The 20433-nt window shown below is 48.4% G+C and overlaps 1 protein-coding gene across 8 annotated transcripts in view; it reads right to left on the bottom strand.

Annotated features, from left to right (window-relative positions):
- Window positions 1–20433, bottom strand: part of NOS1 (nitric oxide synthase 1) — a 174486-nt gene that overhangs the window by 132036 nt on the left and 22017 nt on the right. For all 8 annotated transcript variants that reach the window (XM_053279386.1, XM_053279385.1, XM_053279387.1 and 5 more), the window contains one exon: window positions 15357–15460. The gene's annotated coding sequence lies outside the window, so the exon portion shown is untranslated. The remainder of the gene's footprint in view (window positions 1–15356; window positions 15461–20433) is intronic.

Raw genomic sequence — 20433 nt, 5'->3', positions numbered from 1 at the left:
CAAATCCCTTGCAGTTTCCGACTTCTAAAGTAGGATCCTGAACCTGCTCCTCTGACTTTCCAGAACCTGAGGCAAAACCACGCACTGTTATCTTCAGAAAACCACATGGCTCTGTGGTCGACACCGACTCGACGGCACAACCTTTCCTTGCTTTCATATCTTCTAAGTAGTCTCTTGCAGTACAAGCTTTGATAGGCAATAGCCTACTTCATCAGATGCCTCAAGCAGATGGAAAAGATGCTGCATGCATCAGCCAGTGCTGACGCGGAAACGTTCCTTGTTCTCCGGGCCTCTTAAACATTTGATTCTGGAGTCTAAGAAATGATTTATTCTTTCCCCTAAACATTTATCTTGCACATGAGTGAAAGGACGTGTGAGATTAAGGGAAGAACTAACCAAAAGCGCACTGGGGTGGTTAGACAATGTAGGGCTTCAGCAGTAGCTGAAGATCAATCACGGCTACAAGGCTTTGCATTGTACACAGCATGACTTTATATCTGGAGAACAAAAGCAGAAGCCTTCAAGAAATTGGCTGCTTCCTTTCAATCAATATGCAACATTCTGCTCCCCTCCATATCTTGGCCCTTGAAATTTCCATGACGTTCCCGAACTAAACTTCCATGAGGTTCCCTACCTGCTGCAGTGACAGCAGAAGCCACAATTGGCTTACTTTCCCTTTTGGGGCAACTCATAGACTCATAGAGGCTAGAAATGGAAGATACTTTGGAGGTCTAATCCCCTCTGCTCAGTGCAGAAACCTGCTGCCACATACCTGACAGATGCAACATACCTGATGCAACATAAACTACAGCAGATGCAACAACAGATGCAACATAACCTGCAACAGATGCAACATAACCTGCAGCCACATACCTGACAGATGCAACATACCTGATGCAACATAAACTACAAAGATGCAACAGAACATGCAACAGATGCAACAACAGATACATAACCTGCAACAGATGCAACATAACCTGCTGCAACGTAGCTGACAGATGGCCATCCGGCCTCCATCTCCCACACAACCACTTACCTAGGTTTCTACAACAGGCAACCGAAATTTGGGAGCACCTACAGTTCCCAAAAGCTGGGTAGGATGCTTCTCTCACCCACTTTTCACTCGTGAGAAGCAGCCCTTTGGCCTGGACTGCATGCAACTTCAATCCCCAGCTAAACCGGCCACCTTATTATCCCTCACAGAAGCCAGATAGAAAACATTCCAACAAGTTTGCCCACAAGCTGTAAGAATGCTTGCAAATATTCTGTGCCATTACATACTCTCTCCGCCAGTCAGTATTAGAGGCTTAATAATGGTCAGAAATACCATAACTGTAGTGGTGGACACAACTAGTCCCTTTTACATGCAAATCCCATGTGTAGCGGAGAGTGTATGGTTCCAGAGGGGGAACATTCGTGACATGTTGCATAACACCTACGCAGTGGAACCAATGGTTAAGGAGGTCCCGTTTTAACACACTGAAGCCAAAGCCGCCACCGTCAATAGCAAGGGAGGGGTTTTTCCCCATCTTCTTCCAAAACACACACACACACACACCACAGCCTATGTTTTTTTAATCTCAAGTTTTCCCTTCTGTTTATCTGACTTCAAGTGAGCAAACCTGCAATTCCTGCAAATCTATATGTCCCTATGCTTTAATTGGGTGCCTCATTTGTCTCCCTACGGCCGGAGCAAGCGTCCTGAAAATATTCTCCAAAGTTGCTTGTTCTTTGAAAAACAGATAAAAGCAAGTGGGAGACAACTCTTTTCTGTAATGAGGCCTCCCCTCCGCTCATCATCTTTATTCAAAGTGTTCCAAAAACACAGGCGAGGCGGGTTAATGATCTACTAAGGTTAATAGGGGAATGATCTAATACAGTGCTCTGCTACACCCTTCAGAGAACTAGAATAAATTGAGAAGCCATTATCAGCAACTAGTGCTGAAAACTTTACTTTGCAATTATGGGAATTCACAAAGCAATCTGTTCACACACACACACACACACACACACACACACACACACACACACTTGCTTTCCAGGCTCAGTCCAGAGCAACAAGCAACCAATCTGCCCATTCCCTCAGAATCAGTCTCTCAGGGAAAAAGGAAAAAGAAAAAGCTGCAGAAGAGCAGAGCTCTCCATTTAGCCCCACTTCTGCAGACAAATGGCTCCGTTCACTGAAGGATTGTCAGCTGGTAGATTTATTACTGAAATGATTTTAATGAGATATTGAACAAGCGCTTGTAACATAAAATATTGTAATAGGATGAAGGTAAAGAACACTTCCGGGAGAAGAGATGGAATCTCCCTTTGGGAAAGCAAGCAGGATTGTTAAATTCAATTTAAGGTTTATTAGATGTTCATTAATTTGCCTGTCACCAAACCACTCCCCATAGAGACCTTGCTGTCGTTTCTGGCGGGGGGGGGGGAGTAGTCACCAAACAACATCCTGTTCTTGCTAATGTGCTAACACACAAGTCACCCCACTGATTTCACTACAAGCGTCATCAGGAGGAAGAGGGATAAGACTCTCGAAAGTGTCTGAAAGTGAAAGGGCTTCAGCACGGCAAGGGGTATTCCTTCCATCAGCGGAGCAGGAGCAGGAGCTGGCCTCCCTCTCCTCTTCCTCCTGAGTAGGCCCATTGGGACGGAGGCCCCAGCTCAGCAGCCAGGCTATCACTTCCGTGTTGGTGTTTGGAGAGGGCTTCACAAACCTAGGCTCAGCTCACTAGCCAGCCATTCTCTGTGGACACCGCATGGTTTCCTCTCTTCCTTCAGATCCTTGCACACAGGCAGAGGACTCAGGAGAGAAAGGGGCCTTCTGTCATTTGCCCAGGGGGGCGCTTTTGAAATGGAGTGCTGGAAAAGCCTTTTGAGGAGACCATGGACAGGTGCCTTAGCATCTTCAGGGATACCAGATGCGGCCACAGCTCAATGGAAGAGCGCCGGCCTGGCACGCGGAAGGCCCCAGGTTCCATCCCTGGCAGCATCTCCAAGTAGGGCTGGTAGAGGCTCCCGCCTGAAAGCTTGGAGAAGCCGCTGCCAGTCTGGGTAGACAAACCTGAGCTAGATGGACCAATGGTCTGACTCAGGGTCTGACCCATCAACCTCAGCCACCAAGGCTGAAAACCATTGTAGCTGGGAATGATGGGAGTCGTAGTCCATCAAAGGGCCTAACCCTTCTTGTAGGGCATGCAGGCCATGCCAGCTCCATGATGCTGAGGCCCCCTTAACGAGGAAGAGCCTAGTTAAGGAGAGTTAAGTTAAGGAGAGGAGAGCTGGTGTTGTGGTCGCAAGCATGACTTGTCCCCTTAGCTAAGCAGTGTCCACCCTGGTTGCATTTGAATGGGAGACTGGATGTGTGAGCACTGTAAGATATTCCCTTCAGGGGATGGAGACACTCTGGGAAGGGCATCTAGGATCCCAGTTCCCTCCCTGGCAGCATCTCCAAGATAGGGCTGAGAGAGACTCCTGCTTGCAACCTTGGAGAAGCTGCTGCCAGTCTGGGTAGACAATACTGAGCTAGATGGACCAAGGGTCTGACTCAGTACGTGGCAGCTTCCTGTGTTCCTAACCGAAGTGCATAAACTGAGTATTCTCTTTCTGGATGTCCCATGCCACATGAAAATGGTGGCCTGTTGGGTGGTGGGCCCTCTGTCGGTTTTGCAGATGGGCGTGGGCATGGCGTGGCCCCCAATGCTCAACTGTGGCGCAGGGCCCTGAGTGCAAGTTTCACTCATCTTTGTTGCACCACAGAACATGCAGGTCTGTAGCTCTGGGTGCAAAAATAAAGCATTCCCTTCAAGCTCAGCATTCCAACCGGCCCAGACATGACTTATCAAGAGAGCGGTTGGGGGTGGAATATAAGCTCCAAAAATATGTGCCAGGAAGTGGCTGTCCTTTTCAGCAAAAGGTCAACACACACACAGTGCTGGGAAGAGCTTAATGGTCTTATGAGCCCTCCAAAGAGGAGGACACACTGGGGGTAAACAGGTCTCTCCGCCAAGGTTTCAAATCACACAGCCATTTAGAGCCAAAGTCTGTAACTCCGTCACAGGAGGGAAGGCAATGCACAGGTCATTTTCCTCCACAAGGCTTAGGTCACCTTTGAGTCTCTCTTCTGCTGTTCCGTTAAATAGGGCCAGTGGGGGGCGGGGGGAATTTGTCATACAAATGAGCATTCTGGCCAATACAGTCGGTTGTTTTTGTTTTGTTTTTAAATTGGCAAGCAAATGGTGGCAGCAATCACATGACTGGTTGCATGCAAGTTCCATTCTCCCCACACACCCTGAATCCAGACTGAGGGCAAAAACCTCACCCTCTCTCTGATTTGGCTTCATGATAACATAAAGCACCGTCCCGAAGCCAGATCAGAGAGAGGTAGTGCTTCCTGCCCTCACTCTTGAATCCTGCGGGGTGTGTGTGTCTGTGAAATGGTGCCAATCAGCACCCGTGTGTGATCACCATCGCTAGTAGGTTATCTGCACACGTTGCACTCCTCCCCCCACCCCACTGCCGAAATGCCCCCTAACTGCAAATCCTATGAACAGGATGGCAAAGTGCGTAGAAGTTTCAAGTTGGGAGGGAGCTGGGAGTTCTACAAATCCACCCTTGCTCAGCGCAGGAAACTGCAATGGCATCGCTAAGCATTCCATTCTATGGAAGCCAAAGGTCTTGGGTACAATCTCTGGAAACTCCAGGTAGGGCTAGGAATGATTCCTCTGTGAAACTTGGGAGAAGCCACTGCCAGTCGTTGTAGACAATCGTGAGCTAGATGGACCACTGGCCTGACTCAGTATATGGCATCTGCCTCTATTCCTAGCCCAGGCCTGGTCAACTTTGCCCCCCGCCCCCATCTGTTTTTGGACTACAACTCCCATGATTCCCAGCCACAGTGGCCAATAGCCAGGGATTATGGGAGTTGTAGGCCAACATCTGCAGGAGGGCCGATTATATATAAGAACCCAGTAATGACATTCCAGCACAACCACCATCGACATACAAACGCTACCGAAAGGAGTTAATAGCACAGACTCTGCAGGCCCCAGATGGAGAGGCATCACCGACTCCTTCAAGCAAAGGCTCCATGGCTTGCCCAGAGCCTTTCCGCTACGCGCAGTGGTCCGAGGCATGCAGAAGCAAGCTCCTTTGATCTCTGATGCGATCGGGATTGACAGCCCTTCAGAGACAGCTTTCTTTTCTCCATCTATTCCCAGTGGCCAAGAACATTTAGTCTGGCCGGGAAAGGGAAATTATATTACAGAATTATGGCTCATTTGCTGGGTCCCACTGGAAGTTCTGCAATAATCACCGGCCTCCTAACGCTATTAGCCAGCGTCTGAATTTTATGATTTCAGAGCAGTTGTCTCTCCTTTGCTGCACCAGGCTCGAGAGACAAAAATGGACAATTACAGAATCTTCAAGAGCAGAGGTCAAGGCGGGTGGAGGGGTCGGGCGAGGTGGGCGAGGGGAACGTGATCTACAATGCGCCAGCTCTCGCACACGGCATCTGCTCGTGCTGCATGCCTTGTCCAGGAGCAACCCGGCCTCAGTTTCGCCCACTGCTGCTGAGAGAGCTGAGACTGGAAGCAGCTCTCCTAGGAAGTGGGAAGAAACCAAGCTTTAGGCAAATTGCAAGAAAACGACCGTTTTAGGAACATAGGAAGCTGCCATATCAGACCCTTGGTCCATCCAGCTCAGTATTATCTACACAGACTGGCAGCGGCTTCTCCGAGGTTGCAGGCAGGAGTCTCTCTCAGCCCTGTCTTGGAGATGCTGCCAGGGAGGGAACCTGGAGCCTAGATGCTCTTCCCAGAGCGGTTCCATCCCCTGGGGGGATGGAGCCACGCGCACACACACACCCTCCTGGATTTTAGATCAGAGGAAGAAAGGGCTATCCAAGAGCAAATGAATACAAAACACAATCCAGTAGCTCAGTGTAAAGTCTTTAACAACGCATGCTAGTTTGGCCAGGGAGGCTTGGGCAGCGATCTTTGGTAGGAGAAATGGGGTGTTGCATGAATTTTTCTACTCCCCATCTGGGAAATGTTGGAAGGTAGAGTTTTATCCGAATTGTGTGGACAGCTAAGATTCTGGCAAGAAGCATCCAAATGTCCCTTGCAGTGCCCAGCAAAAACGTACCCAAATTCAGCGGCTGGTATAAATTACATGGGTGAGTAAGTACCTCTCGGAGGGCAATTCCCTTTTCCTTCATATTTCTCCAGCCTAAAGCACAAACACCCTCCTGGATTTTAAATTAGCAGTGGACAAGAGATTTCAGAGTGAACGAATACTGCAGAAGAAGTGGATTCAAAGACAAGACAAGCCATCAGCAACGTGTATTAGTCGTGGGGGCTCAGGTGGTGATCCCTGGAACTAAATCTTGGATACAGCTTTCCATTTTCATTTGTGAAAGCTCGCAAGGTATTCAGTACTGTCAGGGCACGGCAGCAGACAGCTTGGGCAGAGCTGGTTCAAGCACCTAAAAAATGGAGGGTCAGCGTTTCCTAGTATCATAGGAACATCGGAAGCTGCCTTATACTGAGTCAGACCATCGGTCCATCCAGCACAGTATTGTCTACCTAGACCGGCAGTGGCTTCTCCCAGGTTGCAGGCAGGGGTCTCTCTCCCACCCCTATCTGGAGATGCCAGGTAGGGTGCTTGGGACCTTCTGCATGCAAGCAGACAGGTGCTCTTCCCAGAGCGGCCCCATTATCCCCAAAGGGGAACATCTTCCAGAGCGCACACGTCGTCTCCCATTCAAATGCAAACCAGGGTGGAGCCTGCTTAGCAAAGGGGACCATTCATGCTTGCTACCACAAGACCAGCTCTCCTGTACTACGGCTGTATTGCCGGACACTTTGCTGTCAAGTTCCAGTTCCAGAAATAACACGGATCAGCCCCTCCATCGGGTAAAGCCTCCCCACTGCTACCTCTGCCGCTTCTGTCTGTGGATGCCGCTACCCAACATTCGGGACTTCTTCAGTGCCAGCCTGAAGGATCTTAAACTCGCTGCTGATTCATCCGAAAGGGTTTTATTTGCTCAGGAACAGCAAGGGAGTTCTCAAGTTAATTAATCTAGGGGCACTGTAAACTGCGGCCACCCTCCCCAAAATAAATCACAGGCAGCGCAATAAAATCCAGCCGCGAGAGGAAAGTGGTTTGGGGGAGGCCAAGGAGCATATAATTCGCACACAGCGTGCCTCATCATCCAGAGCAGTTGCTGAACAGCAGTCGAGCATTTCGCCAACAGCTGCCGCTGTACAGACAAATATCCCTTGGACGCACGAGAACAGAGACTGCACAGCGATATGCTCCACACTAACCATAATGGGCAAACTCTCTCCCAGCTAAGAGGTGCCCTTTGCTGGCTCCGGTCAGGAGCTGAACGATCCTCTTCCCAGGATGCCACAAGCAAGGCACAAAGTTGTCAGCCCTCCCTTCCCCTCTGCACCTCGCCCTCAAGCAACTGGCATGCAGAGATAGACTGCCCCCAGCCAAAGAGGCTCTGCTGGTCTGTGCAACCCTCACATGCCGAGGCGTACTGCTTCCGGGTTCCAGGCACTACTGCTGCTAATGCAAGTATTTGTATACGGCTTTTCAACAAATGTTCTAAAGCGGTTTACATGGGAGAATGAATGAATGAAGCTGTTCACACGTGCAAGCAAAACTGGGCTAAGGAAGCCAGGATCCTTAGGATCGGGCCTGATCCTGGCGGTACCACGGCGGCAAACCCACCTCTGGATCTACCCGGTGCTGGCTGGAATTTGCTTGTAAATGGGGCCACGCGGCCCCGTTTGCGAGTGAAAGAATGCCCCTGCGCCTGACGTCAGACGCGGGGGCATGGCTGGGGTGTGATGCGCGGCCCCTGAGGGGTGGCGGCCCGGGTTTTTGGAACCCCTTCGCACAATGGTGGCTGAGCCCCTGGGCCTGATCCAGCCAGGCTCTTATGACATTCTTATGGAAGGGGCATCTCTCCTTCTGCATAAGTAGTGGAGCAGCCAAGTTTCAGCATCTCTCCTTAGAGTTATGAAAGGATAATTGCCAACTAAGTTTCACCAACTGCAGAATACTCTTCGCACAGGTGGGAGGAAAACATGCTTGAGGTTCTGACACAGCCCATTTCCCAGTGGGGGGGGGGAAGGCACCTAATTCATGCACAGTTATGCATGCCAGGGGAAATGCTTTGCTCTGCCTATCTCTTGGCGAACATGCCATCTGGCTTTCGGTGATATTGACAGTTAAAATGCAAGCTGAAAGTGAGTGAAGGAGGTGTTTATCCTCTGGATCTTTCCAGTTCTCCGTGTGGAATAGCATGCTCACAATACAATTCAGGAAGGAATTTTTTTAAAAAAGGTCTGACCATACAGTTAAATCCTAATACATACATGCATTTCTTTCTTTAAAAGATTTCTATGCTGCCATTCCTCATAAATGAATTCCTGGCAGCTTACACCAAAAGGCACTAAAACACAGTAAAACACAACCTCTAAAATCACAGAAATGCAGGATAATGCAAAAGTTAAAACAAGGCAATCACAGAGAAATGTTTAGAGTTAGGGGAAAGCCTGTTGAAATAAATACGTTTTTTATCATTCTCAATTTTTAGAATTGACACACCAACTGATGATGGTGTGTTACACTGAAACGTGCTTTATTTTACTTTTTGTATACCATCTTTAATTTCTTTTGGTGCAATAAAGGTCTTTTGTGGAGAGTTATTATGTGCATTGCATCGCCAACGTATCAACTTTTAAAATAACTTTTAATTTGAAACTTAATTCTGATTGTGGCTTTAGCCTGACTTTTAGCTTGTTTACTTAATTTGGCTAATTGTATTACTTTTACACTGTATCTATTTTATGGTCGTGAGCCGCCCTGAGCAGCAGTGCACTGGAGGGGTGGGGTAGAAATATTTCAAACAAACAAACAGGTCTTCAGCTTTCATTTAAAATTAAACAGGGGGAGCAAGCCTAAGATCAAGGGGTAGGGAGTCCCAAAGAGCTGGGGCCACCACTGAGAAGGCTTGCCCATGTGTCACTGACAATCATGCCAAAAAAAATACGGTAAATAAATAATCATGATTCAGAAGGTGGCGGGACATGCAGGAGAGAAACTTGCAGGAGAGAAAGTTGGGAAGAGCGATATGGGAGTAGGAGGTCCTCCATGTATCTTGGCCCTAAGTCATTAAGGGTTTTAAAAGGTCAAAACCAGCACCATGAACCTCACCTGGAAAAACACTGGCAACCAGTGTAGCGGGCACAGCAGCAGAGTGTGATGGACCAAGTGCCTGCCCCCTGCCAGAACCGACTCAACGGCACAACAACTTCAACAACTGTCCCTAGCGTCTCCAGGAAGTTTTTCACACCCGGCATTTTAGTTCACATCTCCTCCGAAATGGAGGGTGTGCGTTCACATATCGGCCTATGCTCCCTTCACACACAATTTGGATTTTTTAATGCACGTCAGAATGTAGTCCGATTTATATCCAGGGTAAAAAAAATAAAAATCCACTTTTTGCATCGTTTTTGGGGGGCAACTTCGAACTCGCAGTAAACCTGCGGCAAAGCCTGCTGTCTGAGAAAGCTCCAGGTGGGGCTGGGAGAGACCAGTGCCTGAAACCTTGGAGAGCCGCTGCCAGTCAGTGTAGACAGTACTGAGCTAGATGGACCAAGGGTCTGACTCAGTAGAGGGCAGCTTCCTGTTACTGAAGGTCTCTGCAAAACATGTGAGGCACTTCGCAGAACACTGGACTCCCTTTTCTTTTGGCACAGAGGCAGCCCTCTGCTTGCAGCAATGAGACTGTTGTAGTTTCCCCCCCCCCCACACACACACTTCCTTTAAAAAGTGGATAATGATGGTAATCGCTGGCAATTAAATACACCACGAATAGCACATTCCGTGGCTGGGCTGCATTCTGCAGTGCAGAGGGGAGAACTTTCGGAAGCCAACAGAACTCTCTCTCTGCCTCCACGGCAGACGCAAGCTTCTCCAGACCGATCCACGCAATGTTTGCCGACAGCATGTCAGTCACAAGCAAACGCGCGGTGAGAGCCGCGTCCAATGGGGAGATTAGAGGAAGGCCTGCATGTGAAATGAAAAGAGACACAGGAGCAGAGAAGGGGAGAGCGGGCGGCCCCTTGGTGGGGAGAGAAGGAGGGAGCAGGGGTCTGCTAAGAATAACGACAGTCACCCCACTGAGGGCTGTAAGTCATGGAGATTTGAGATGGTGCCTGGCTGATGCCATCGGCTTTCATTGCGTGGCATGTGCTCATGCCGGGGATAAAGAGCAGTTGACTGCTCCAAAACGAAGAGAGACAGAGGGGGCCCAACAAATCCTCCCCCCCACAAGACAGAGACGGAACAGCACCTGTCTACCCATCTTTCAGCTCTGCTGCAGGATAATAAACTGCCCCACCCTTCCCTCTATCGGGAGCAGCAAGAATCACTGCAAGCAGCACCACTGAGAGCAAAAGAGCCAAGAACACACAGTATTCTGGAATGCAAAGTACAAAGCCACAAAGTGCCAAGAATATGCCAAGAGGAAGCCGCCTTATATGGAGTCGGATCCCTGGTCCAGCTAGCTCAGTCTCGTCTACTACACCAGGGGTTCCCAACGTGTGGTACCCCAGATCCTGCTGAACTACAAGCCTGACCCTTGGTTCTTCTAGCTTGGGATTGCCTAAGCTGACTGGAAGCAGCTCTCCCAGGTTTCACAGAGGGGCCATTCCGAAGCCTGCCTTGGGTTTGGAACATCGGAAGCTGCCTTCTACTGAGTCAGACCCTTGGTCCATCCAGCTCAGTATTGTCTGCACAGACTGGCAGCGGCTTCTCCAAGGCTGCAGGCAGGAGTCTCTCTCAGCCCGATCTTGGAGATGCCGCCAGGAAGGGAACATGGAACCTTCTGCTCTCTTCCCAGAGCGGCTCCATCCCCAGAGGGGAATCTCTTCCAGTGCTCATAGATCTAGTCTCCCATCCATATGCAACCAGGGTGGACCCTGCTTAGCTAAAGGGACCAGTCCTGCTGGCTACCACAGGTCCGTATTCAAGAGGATGACCGTATGGGCTTGGCAGTTCTGCACGCTTCATCCTCAGCCAAGAGCAACTTGGTGGATGGGAGGACAGGGAGCTCTTGGCATCTTGGCAGAGTGCGGACAACTCAGGCTGCTGTTTCGAAAGAGTGTGCCAAGCTGCTGTCAGCACTGCACGCTGCTCCAAATCAACGGATGTTAAATGGCGCTGGGCAGCGACTAGATATTGCAGCTTTTCGGTAAAGCTTTGCTTCACAACTAACCCCGGCAAAGCCATTTGGAGGCCGTCCCTGAACGGGTTGTCCGCATCGGCAATGTGCTACAATCCAAGGCGGGCAGACCTGAATCAAAGGCCATTTAGAAGCAATGCATTTAAAGGTCAAGAGAGTGGAGATCTGTCATCAGAGCTATGTATTTATTTAGTATATTTATATGCCACCTATGTGGTTACAACTCAAGGCGGTTTACTCCTGCCGTTTCTATTTGTAGAGCAGTCACCAAGGGCTTACACTTTGAAGAGGAGGGCGGGAACCCTCTCTCCCCCCTCACTTTCCCTTGTCTAAATTCCGCCCCCAGCAGCTGTTTTTAATTGTATTGTCTTGGTTTTAGGTCTATGTATTATTCATATTTATATACTGCACCGCCTAACATACACATCTCTAGGAGGTTTACATAAAAAACCAAAATACAGAAAAACAAACAACAATTTATGTTGATGCATCATTGAAACTCATTGAAACAAACTGAAACTCATTGAAACAAATGATTGCAAATCATTGAAATTGTGGAACTGCATTGGAAACTATTGCTAGTCGCCTCATGAGGCTTTATCTTGAAAGGTGGGGTATCAGTCTTTTAAATAACGACATGTGCCTCACTGGGCTAAATGGGGCGATTCAGGTTAGGGAAACTGATTGGGAGAGAAAAGGCAAAAAGAGATTCCCTCTCCCAGTGCCATCACTCTGACCATGAATGGAGCCCCAAGCACCTGCTTTTAGGTTGTTGTTGTTTTTTAAGTAGAGCTAGAAGATCTGATCATGGATCTCCTGTGAAATTATGATGGCCCCAACTTCCCTTCCCCAGACGTGCTCCATGCCACCCAAAAATATGTCCTTGAGGGCTGTGCAGCCCTCAGGGACATATTCTTAGGTGGCACGGAGTGCTTCCAGATTAAGGATAGGCCGTTAAAATTAGTAAAAACAACAACCCACAACCCATATTTGAGCACTGGTGTTGTGTTAGTTTGGCAGGGGGCAGGGGTGCAGTTATAACTGAGCGGATGGGTTCAAAGAACCCGGGCCCCCAAGCTCCATATCTTCTTCATTATCTCTCTCACTCCGAGGGGCCGCTGGAGAGAGGGGTGAACATGGGCCACCTCTCACCTAGCTATGCCCCTGGCAGGTGGCAGCATTGGGGCTTCTTGTGCTTCGTTAGGATGTCTGCCACTTTCTCCCAAGTATAACCTACCCAAATTCCAGTGCAGAATTAGGTCTGCAAGTCTGAGGACTCCGTGCCCAAAGAGTTACAGAGGCAAAGCTGATAATTTGGCAAACAACATTTCTCCATGAAATGGAAAGTAAAACGCCAACATTTTATGGCTGACAGGGTCAAATGTTCATTGCCGAAAAGTATAAAACATACAATACATGATTTATCGCATCATTTATAATTCAGCCTCAGAAGTCAAAAAGATTTTTCTCCCCGTGTTTTCCCCCCTCCTGCCTAGAGAAGCAGGCTTTCATTCAGTGTGTTTGATGAAGTGTAAGGGATTTAGTTTTTAAAGTATAAAGCCCCAAAGCATTTATAAAAGGATAAAAACTGCTGTTATTGGGAAACCTGACTTGCTATGTTGGCCTATTAAGGTCTCAAGAGTGGGAGGCAGAAATCTGCTTTAGGGGCTGTCATGATGCCGGCTGATCATCCCTTGTTACTAAATCACTTGTATTATTTATATAGCACTACCAACATTCATGATGGGACTCTGCAGAACAACAACAATGAATACACAGTCCCCAAGGAGTTTACAATCTAAAACTCGACACAGAGGAGGAAGAGGGAGGCAGAGTAAACGCAGGGCAGAATATGTCCTCTGTTCAACTACATGTACTTGGGTTCAGTCTCAACAGGGGAAGACGAGGAAGAGGGTTTGCCAAAAGCTTTCGTATTTTTATTAGGAGACAAGTTCTGACCAACTCCTTTGCAGAAGCATCATCTCCCAAGCTGATGCAGTGGCTATAAAGGTGTGCAAAGATGACCCCGGCTCAAATATCACCTCAGGTACACACTGAAAAGGCAGCCTTAGGAAAGACTCTTTCAGTTTTCCACCACGCCCAACATTTACGCACACCAAGGTCTGTTTCTAAAGATCCCATGATGGGTGACTAACAGGATTGGTGTGTCCGTGTGTGCATTCAGAGCGGGGCCTTCCTGATTCAACCTTAAGGAGATCCAAAATTAACTGAGCAGACATCAAAAAACGTGTGAGTGTGTACACACATGCACGCCTTAGAGGGAACACTGATCGTCACTTTCAAAAGGCTCCTCTTTGTCCAGTTGGCAGGGGCTAAAAACAGTTGTATAAAATGGCACCATTCATTTTGTGCAGGATGTGTAATCTTCTTTGGCATGGAGAAGATCGGGCTGCACAGGACCTCTGGCCATCCTTAAACCAACACTCCAGTTTAGGACGGTGTAGTGAGCAGAGGACACCGTCACGGCACAGAATGGGGTTGGATAACTTGTGCTAGTACGCCTTCCCCCTGCAATGCCGAAAGAGCACGAAAAAGCTAAAGATCTGCCCTTCTTCTGATCCCACGCTTACCTCCCAATGTGTTCCGATGCCGTCCTGAGGAGAATTGGGACCCTCCATTCAGGCTCACCAGAAACAGTCGTTAAGATTCAGCAAGCGGGACGGCAGGCACTCCTAACCTGGAGAACCCGGAGGATGTTATCTGCAAGGCGCTGCTACAGCCAACCTTGCGGAGGGCGGCAGGGGAATGGGAACAGGCACAGGTGTTCACTATCAGCCTTTCCAGACACCAGAATCCCAACCCACTTCCGTTGTCCTGGCTTCTGACAGGTGACTCTACCGGGAAAACGGCAAGGGCAGAGTCCGAGGGGGCATCGGCGTCAAAGGGCAAAGCACCTTTTGCACCACTAGAGCCGCTTTAATGTGTGTGTGTGTGTGTGTGTGTGTGTGTGTGTGTGTGTGTGTGTCCAGGGTGCATCAGGGAAAGAGGAAATTGCAAGGGCAATCAACCCTCTTTCCCTGCTAACTGGCCAAAGAGGCACATTTCAAAGTGGTGGTTCTCTTCTATGTAGCAGGGTGTGATCAACTGTTCCTATCCACCCCCAGCATACCACCCCTCCTGGTGCTGTTGCTGGTATCTCTTGCATGCATTATTTAAAATTGTGAACCCTGTAGGGACAGGGAAGCATTTTTTTCATCTCTTGGCTATAAGGTTTATAAGAGGTTTGAAAAACAGCATATAAAAAGTCTAAAATTTATTTATTTATTTACTTACTTACGGACTACATTTCTGTCCCACTCTTCCTCCAAGGAGCCCCGAGCGGTGTGTATGGTTATATGTATCCTCACAACAACCCCGTGAGGTAGGTTCAGCCGAGAGATAGGCCCAGAGTCACCCAGTGAGTTTCACGGCTGAATGGGGATTTGAACTCAGGTGCAGTGTTCCCGCTCACAGGGATCCCCAGAGGTTGTGTTGACTACAACTCCCATAACCCCCAAGCAAAAGCCACTGCAGCTGGGGATTCTGGGAGTTGTAGTCAACAACATCTGGGAACCCCTGTTAGAGGGAACATTGCTCAAGTGTCTCTGGTCCTAGCCCAATGATCTAACCACTACACCACACCTGCTTTTGAAGGGGGGGAAACCATCATCAGAAGAGCCCTGCTGTCAGGGGTGGTCCTTTCATGAGGCAAGACCAGGCAGTGGCCTCAGGTGGCAGATTACTGGGGCATCACTGCTGCCTTTGGACCGATCTTGTCCATGCCAGCTTTGCCAAGAGCACCTCTCCTCAAACTCCTGGCAAAGCCCGGAGAGAACTGGTGGCTGTTGGCAATCTTCCCTCTTCCCCATCTCTGTGCCATTTGCAAAAATTGGAAAGGTTGGTCTTGGAAGGGAGTTGGTCCCCACCAGGGTTATGGGGCACACTCATACCCTGCAATATCTCGGGTTACCGCTGCCCGACAGACCAGAAGCACTGTTTTAGAATGCTTGGCGCCTAGAAGAAAATCTCAAGCAAACAACCAAAGGTCGGGGTGCCAACACAAAGAAGACCCTGTCTGTAATAGCTTACCTACCTAATTCTGGAGGCTTGGGTGCCTGAAGCGGAGACCCGGCTGATGATCTTGACGTAGGAGGCGGCTCATTTGGGAGAAGGTGGTCCTTCAATCCGATTCCCTGTCTTAGGAAGAAAGGGGAAATCAGGCTGGTTCCATGCAATGGCTGCAACGGGCCGAGCAGAGGGGATCAAATTCAAGGAACTGCTACCAAGGTAGGGCAACAGAGCCCTATTCGCACATTATATTCGACACTCATACCATCTCTGTACAGCGTGCATATATGCAGGTTGAGTTATTCACACGTTACTTGCATGCACGCAGTACTTTTTATCTGCATTTGAAGGGGCCCATACCTAGATTAATTTTTAAAATGAACACAGGTACAGTCATCTGTGTGAACACAAGTATGACTCTACAGACCTCTGGATCAGGCTTTAGTGGCAAAGGAAATGCAGCTTGTTCACAGCTGGAGCCTCCTCCTCATTATTGATACTGTGACTTTTATTTACGCTTCAAACTTCTTGACCACCCCAGACTTCCGTCTCTGGGCAATTTGCAGCAACATAAAGCAGATCAAAATGAAAGCCACTTAAAACAATTTAAAAACCACAGCACAGTTTAAAAGAATTGCCAAGGAAAAGAGGATCCAGGGCTGAAATCCAGCGGCCCTTCCTCATTTCTCCTGTTCCCCACTAACTGGGCAAAGAGGCACCTTTAAAAGCATGCCTTCTTACATTTAGCAAGGGGAAAGCCACTGTTCCTAGAGTGCCCTTATACAAAACTATGGTGCGGCCACATTCGGAGTACTGTGTACAATTCTGGTCAACACACGTAAAGAAGGACATCGTAGAACGGGAGAAGGTACAGAAGAGGAAAACCAAGACGATCAGGGGCCTGGAGCACCTTCCTGATGAGGCAAGGCTACAGCATCTGGGGCTTTTTTGTTTGGAAAAGAGGCAACTACAGGGAGACATGACAGAGGTGTATAAAATCATGCATGGTGTGGAGAAAGTGGATAAGAGAATTTTTTCTCTCCCTCTTGCATAATACTAGAACCAGGGGTCATGCCAAGAAATTTAGAACCGACAAAGGCAAGTACTTTTTCCACACAATGCATGATTAGCCTACACTTCTATTGGGCAGCAGCGATGTAGGAAGATGCTGAAAGGCATCATCTCATACTGAGCGGGAGGAGGCAATGGTCAACCCCTCCTGTCTTCTACCAAAGACAACCACAGGGCTCTGTGGGTGCCACGAGTCAGCACCGACACGGCAGCACACTTCACCTTTATAATTAACCTATGGAATTCTCTGCCACAATATGTGGTAAAAGCCAACAGCCTGGATGGCTTTAAAAGGGGGTTAGATAAATTCATGGAGGACGGGTTTATCAGCGGCTACTAGTCTGAAGGCTATAAGTCACATCCAGCCTCAGAGGCAAGATACCTCTCAATACCAGTTGCAAGGGAGCAACAGCAGAGGAGAGGGCCTGTCCTCACCTCTTGCCTGTGGGCTCCCCAGAGGCATCTGGTGGGCCACTGTGTGAAACAGGATGCTGGACTAGATTGGCTTTCTTGGGCCTGATCCAGCAGGGCTGTTCTTATGGTCTTATGAATCTGAACTCTCTGAAGAGAAGAGGCAGTTCTTGTCAAATGGAGAACTTCCCCACTCTTTTTTCTGAGGCCCTGCCTAGAACATGAGGCTCCTTTTGCGAAGAGTTTGAGGCATGGAGTTCAGAACTGAAGGGAAGGGTGAGCTGTCCCTTTTCTCTGCGGCCGCTGGCAGACAGGAGCCGGCACAATCTATTAGTTTAAAACCGGACAGAGCCAGCTGGGTGGAAAGGACAAGTCAGGACGGAGCATAGATCACTTGCCTTTTGCTACTGCCAAAGAATTCAGCTCTAATGTCACAAACAGATGGGCTGCTGGGATGCATTATCCACCCTCTCTAAGCAATTTCTGACCTCAGGGTTTGCTCGCAAAGGAATACAGCGCCCCATATGTTTGGTACACTAGCAAAGATTTACGGGGGGCTAAGCCCATAGGAGCAGGGTCGGAGTGCATCTCAAAAGGGCCCACTGGAAAAAGGAGTGAGGGTTTTCATTCCCAGTCCAGGCTCCCCACTTTCAGGCCAGCTGCCGCCCTATTCAGATATGATGATTATACAGTGAATATACTACAAATGGATAAGTGGGAAAGTGCTTGTTGTAGCTAGTCCCGCAGTAAAGTAAAATTGTGCCGTCGAGTCGGTGTCGACTCCTGGCGACCACAGAGCCCTAGGATTGTCTTTGGTAGAATACAGGAGGGGCTGACCATTGCCTCCTCCTGCACAGTGTGAGATGATGCCTTTCAGCATCTCCCTATATCACTGCTGTCTGGGAAACAGACCACCGGGAGTTCAAACTGGCAACCTCATGCTTGCTAGGCAAGTCATTTCCCACTGTGACATTAGGTGGCTCAGTCGTGCAGTAGGATTGTGTAAAAAAGAAAAGAAAGAAAAAAGGATTGCATTTATTTGAAATGCATTTATTTGAAATCCATTATCTGGTATGGCCTTATCTCCTGCGATCCCTTGCTTGCAAAGATGCACATTTCTTGGTGTTTCTGGAAAGAGGAAGTTTAGAGTCAGTGGGAAAGCTTAGGGAAAATGTAATTGAGTTTGGGATTAATGGACAGAACAGCCCTCTCTCTCTCTCTCTCTCTCTGCCGAAGCCTGTTCTTGTCAAGGTGACTTTCCATTGTCCATGCCTTCTCTTGCAGAGAAACAGGCAATCTGTCACCTCAATGGTATATTAAGGAGCACAGCACTCCGTGCCGTACCAGTATGGGAATTTTCAGTGAAGCTGGCGGAGAACCAAGAGCATGACAGGTCCACCACGGGGGAGGCAAGGCTGCTCTTGGTCAGAACCGGTTGTGGTCTCCCTCTTTTGATAGCTAGACATGTTGGGGAAACCTTGGAACAATCGCTTTCAGAGGCTGTGCGAGTTAAAAATAGAGTCACAAAAAAAGAAGGGGACTTGGAAAGGTAACCGACTTGTCAGAAAGAAGGATGTGTGCGAGACCGAATCAGTGGGAGGCCACGGAAGGAGCTGAAAATGTGACGTGGCCAAGCCGAAATGGCCCCTGGAATGGGATGTTATTCGTGTGCTTGCGGGGTGGCCAGAAGGGGATGGGACTGTCCTTTAGTGGCAAAGCATCTGCTTTGCAGGCTGAAGGTCCCGGGTTCAATCCCTGGCAGCATCTCCAGGTAGGGCTGGGAGAGACTCCTGCCTGCCACCTTGGAGAGCTGCTGCCAGCCAGTGTAGACAACACTGAACTAGATGGACCAAGAGTCTGACTCAGTTTAAAGCAGCTTCTTATGTCCTGGCCACTTGTGAATGTTGTTAAGACGCAAGACAGAAACTGGAAAGGGCCATTTTTAGCATCCCTGCACTGCCAAGTGTGAGTGTCTAAACACATTCTTTCTGCAGGCAAACTTCTTTCAGGGCATCCGATAATATTCCAGCTGGCTGCAGGAGACTCAGCACATTACATCTTCTGTGAGCTTCATTTTTGAAATGCTTGCCTCGCCACCTCTGGTAACTTTCCAACAGCCCAGGGATAAACATTTCTAGTAAACAGCATCAAGGAGCCTCAGAGAATTTGCACTTAAGGATGTCCGTAACGAGACGGCCGTTGCAGCGTGAGAAATGAGATCTGCCCCGCACCACGTTTGCTCTGTTTAAAGGGGAATGTAGCCCCTGGAAAACCATAGGCTTTTCCTGCACGTATGTGTTGACCATAGGAAGGATGCATAAATACCCTTCAGTTTCTTCTTGCCTTCATCATAACAGTTAGCACAAGTATACTACTTTCAACCTGTTATTACTTCACATGATTGCTGCAAGGATTATTTATTTGTTTAAAAGATTTAGATTAGGTCATTCTTCAAGAAAGGAATTCATGGTGGCTTATAGCAAAATTCCATGCATGCCAAAATAATAATAATACTAAAGCACAACACATTTGCCTCTAGAATTATAACAATGCAAGATAAAAGCCCACCACAGGGCAGTCCAAGAGAATTATGTAGAAAGTTAGAGGATCATCTGTTGGAATAAAGAAGTCTCCCATTTTATTTTAGAACTAAACAGGGAGGAGGTGAGCCCAAGATCAAGGCGAAGGAATTCCAGAAAACTGGGGCCACCACTGAGAAGGCTCACCCACGTAATTATAACAAATAAAGTAAATATTATTATCCCCATATCACAGATGGAAGCATAATAGCTTGTTTAGGCTACCTAGTGAAGTGACGGCAGGGGCGAGATTTGAATCAGGGGCTTCCCAATCCATAGCCCAGCCATGACACTATACCAATTAATTTAGGAACACAGGAAGCTGCCATATACTGAGTCGGACCCTTGGTCCATCCAGCTCAGTACTGCCAACACCAGGCCTGCTCAACTTTGCCTCCCACCCCGCAAGATGGTTTTGGACTACATCTCCCATAATCCCCAGCCACAGTAGACAATAGCCAGGGATTATTGAAGTTTCCAAGGCTGCAGGAAGTCTCCAAGGTTGCAGGCAGGAGTCTCTCTCAGCCCTATCTTGGAGATGCTGCCAGGGAGGGAACTTGGAACCTAGATGTTCTTCCCAGAACGGCTTCATCCCCTGAGGGGAATATCTTGTAGTGCTCACACATTAAGTCTCCCATTCATATGCAACCAGGGCAGACCCTGCTTAGCTAAGGGGACAAGTCATGCTTGCTACCACAAGGCCAGCTCTCCTCCCCTAGGAGCAGCATCTATGATCTGGGAGTGGATCATATGTATCTTGATCGGTCTACTCCTTAAGAAATAAAAATACTTTGTATTGTAAATAAATAAATAAATAAATAATGCTTTCTCCCTGTTGTCAGACACCTTAAAGGTGGGGGGGGGAGGAGCTGTTGTCAGGCAGAATAACGAGGCATATTTTTCTTTAAAATAATAAGTAAATAAATAGCTGTTGCTAAGGGGTTGCTTTTGGATGGCATGACTTGTCTACATGTCATAGCATACTGGCAGGAACACCACGTGAGCTAGGGAGTTGTTTGGTTCACGTTTCACTCCACTATA

Source organism: Hemicordylus capensis, chromosome 15 (genome assembly GCF_027244095.1).
Source record: "Hemicordylus capensis ecotype Gifberg chromosome 15, rHemCap1.1.pri, whole genome shotgun sequence".
NCBI lineage: Eukaryota > Metazoa > Chordata > Lepidosauria > Squamata > Cordylidae > Hemicordylus > Hemicordylus capensis.
This window is presented reverse-complemented; position numbering and strand designations above follow the sequence as displayed.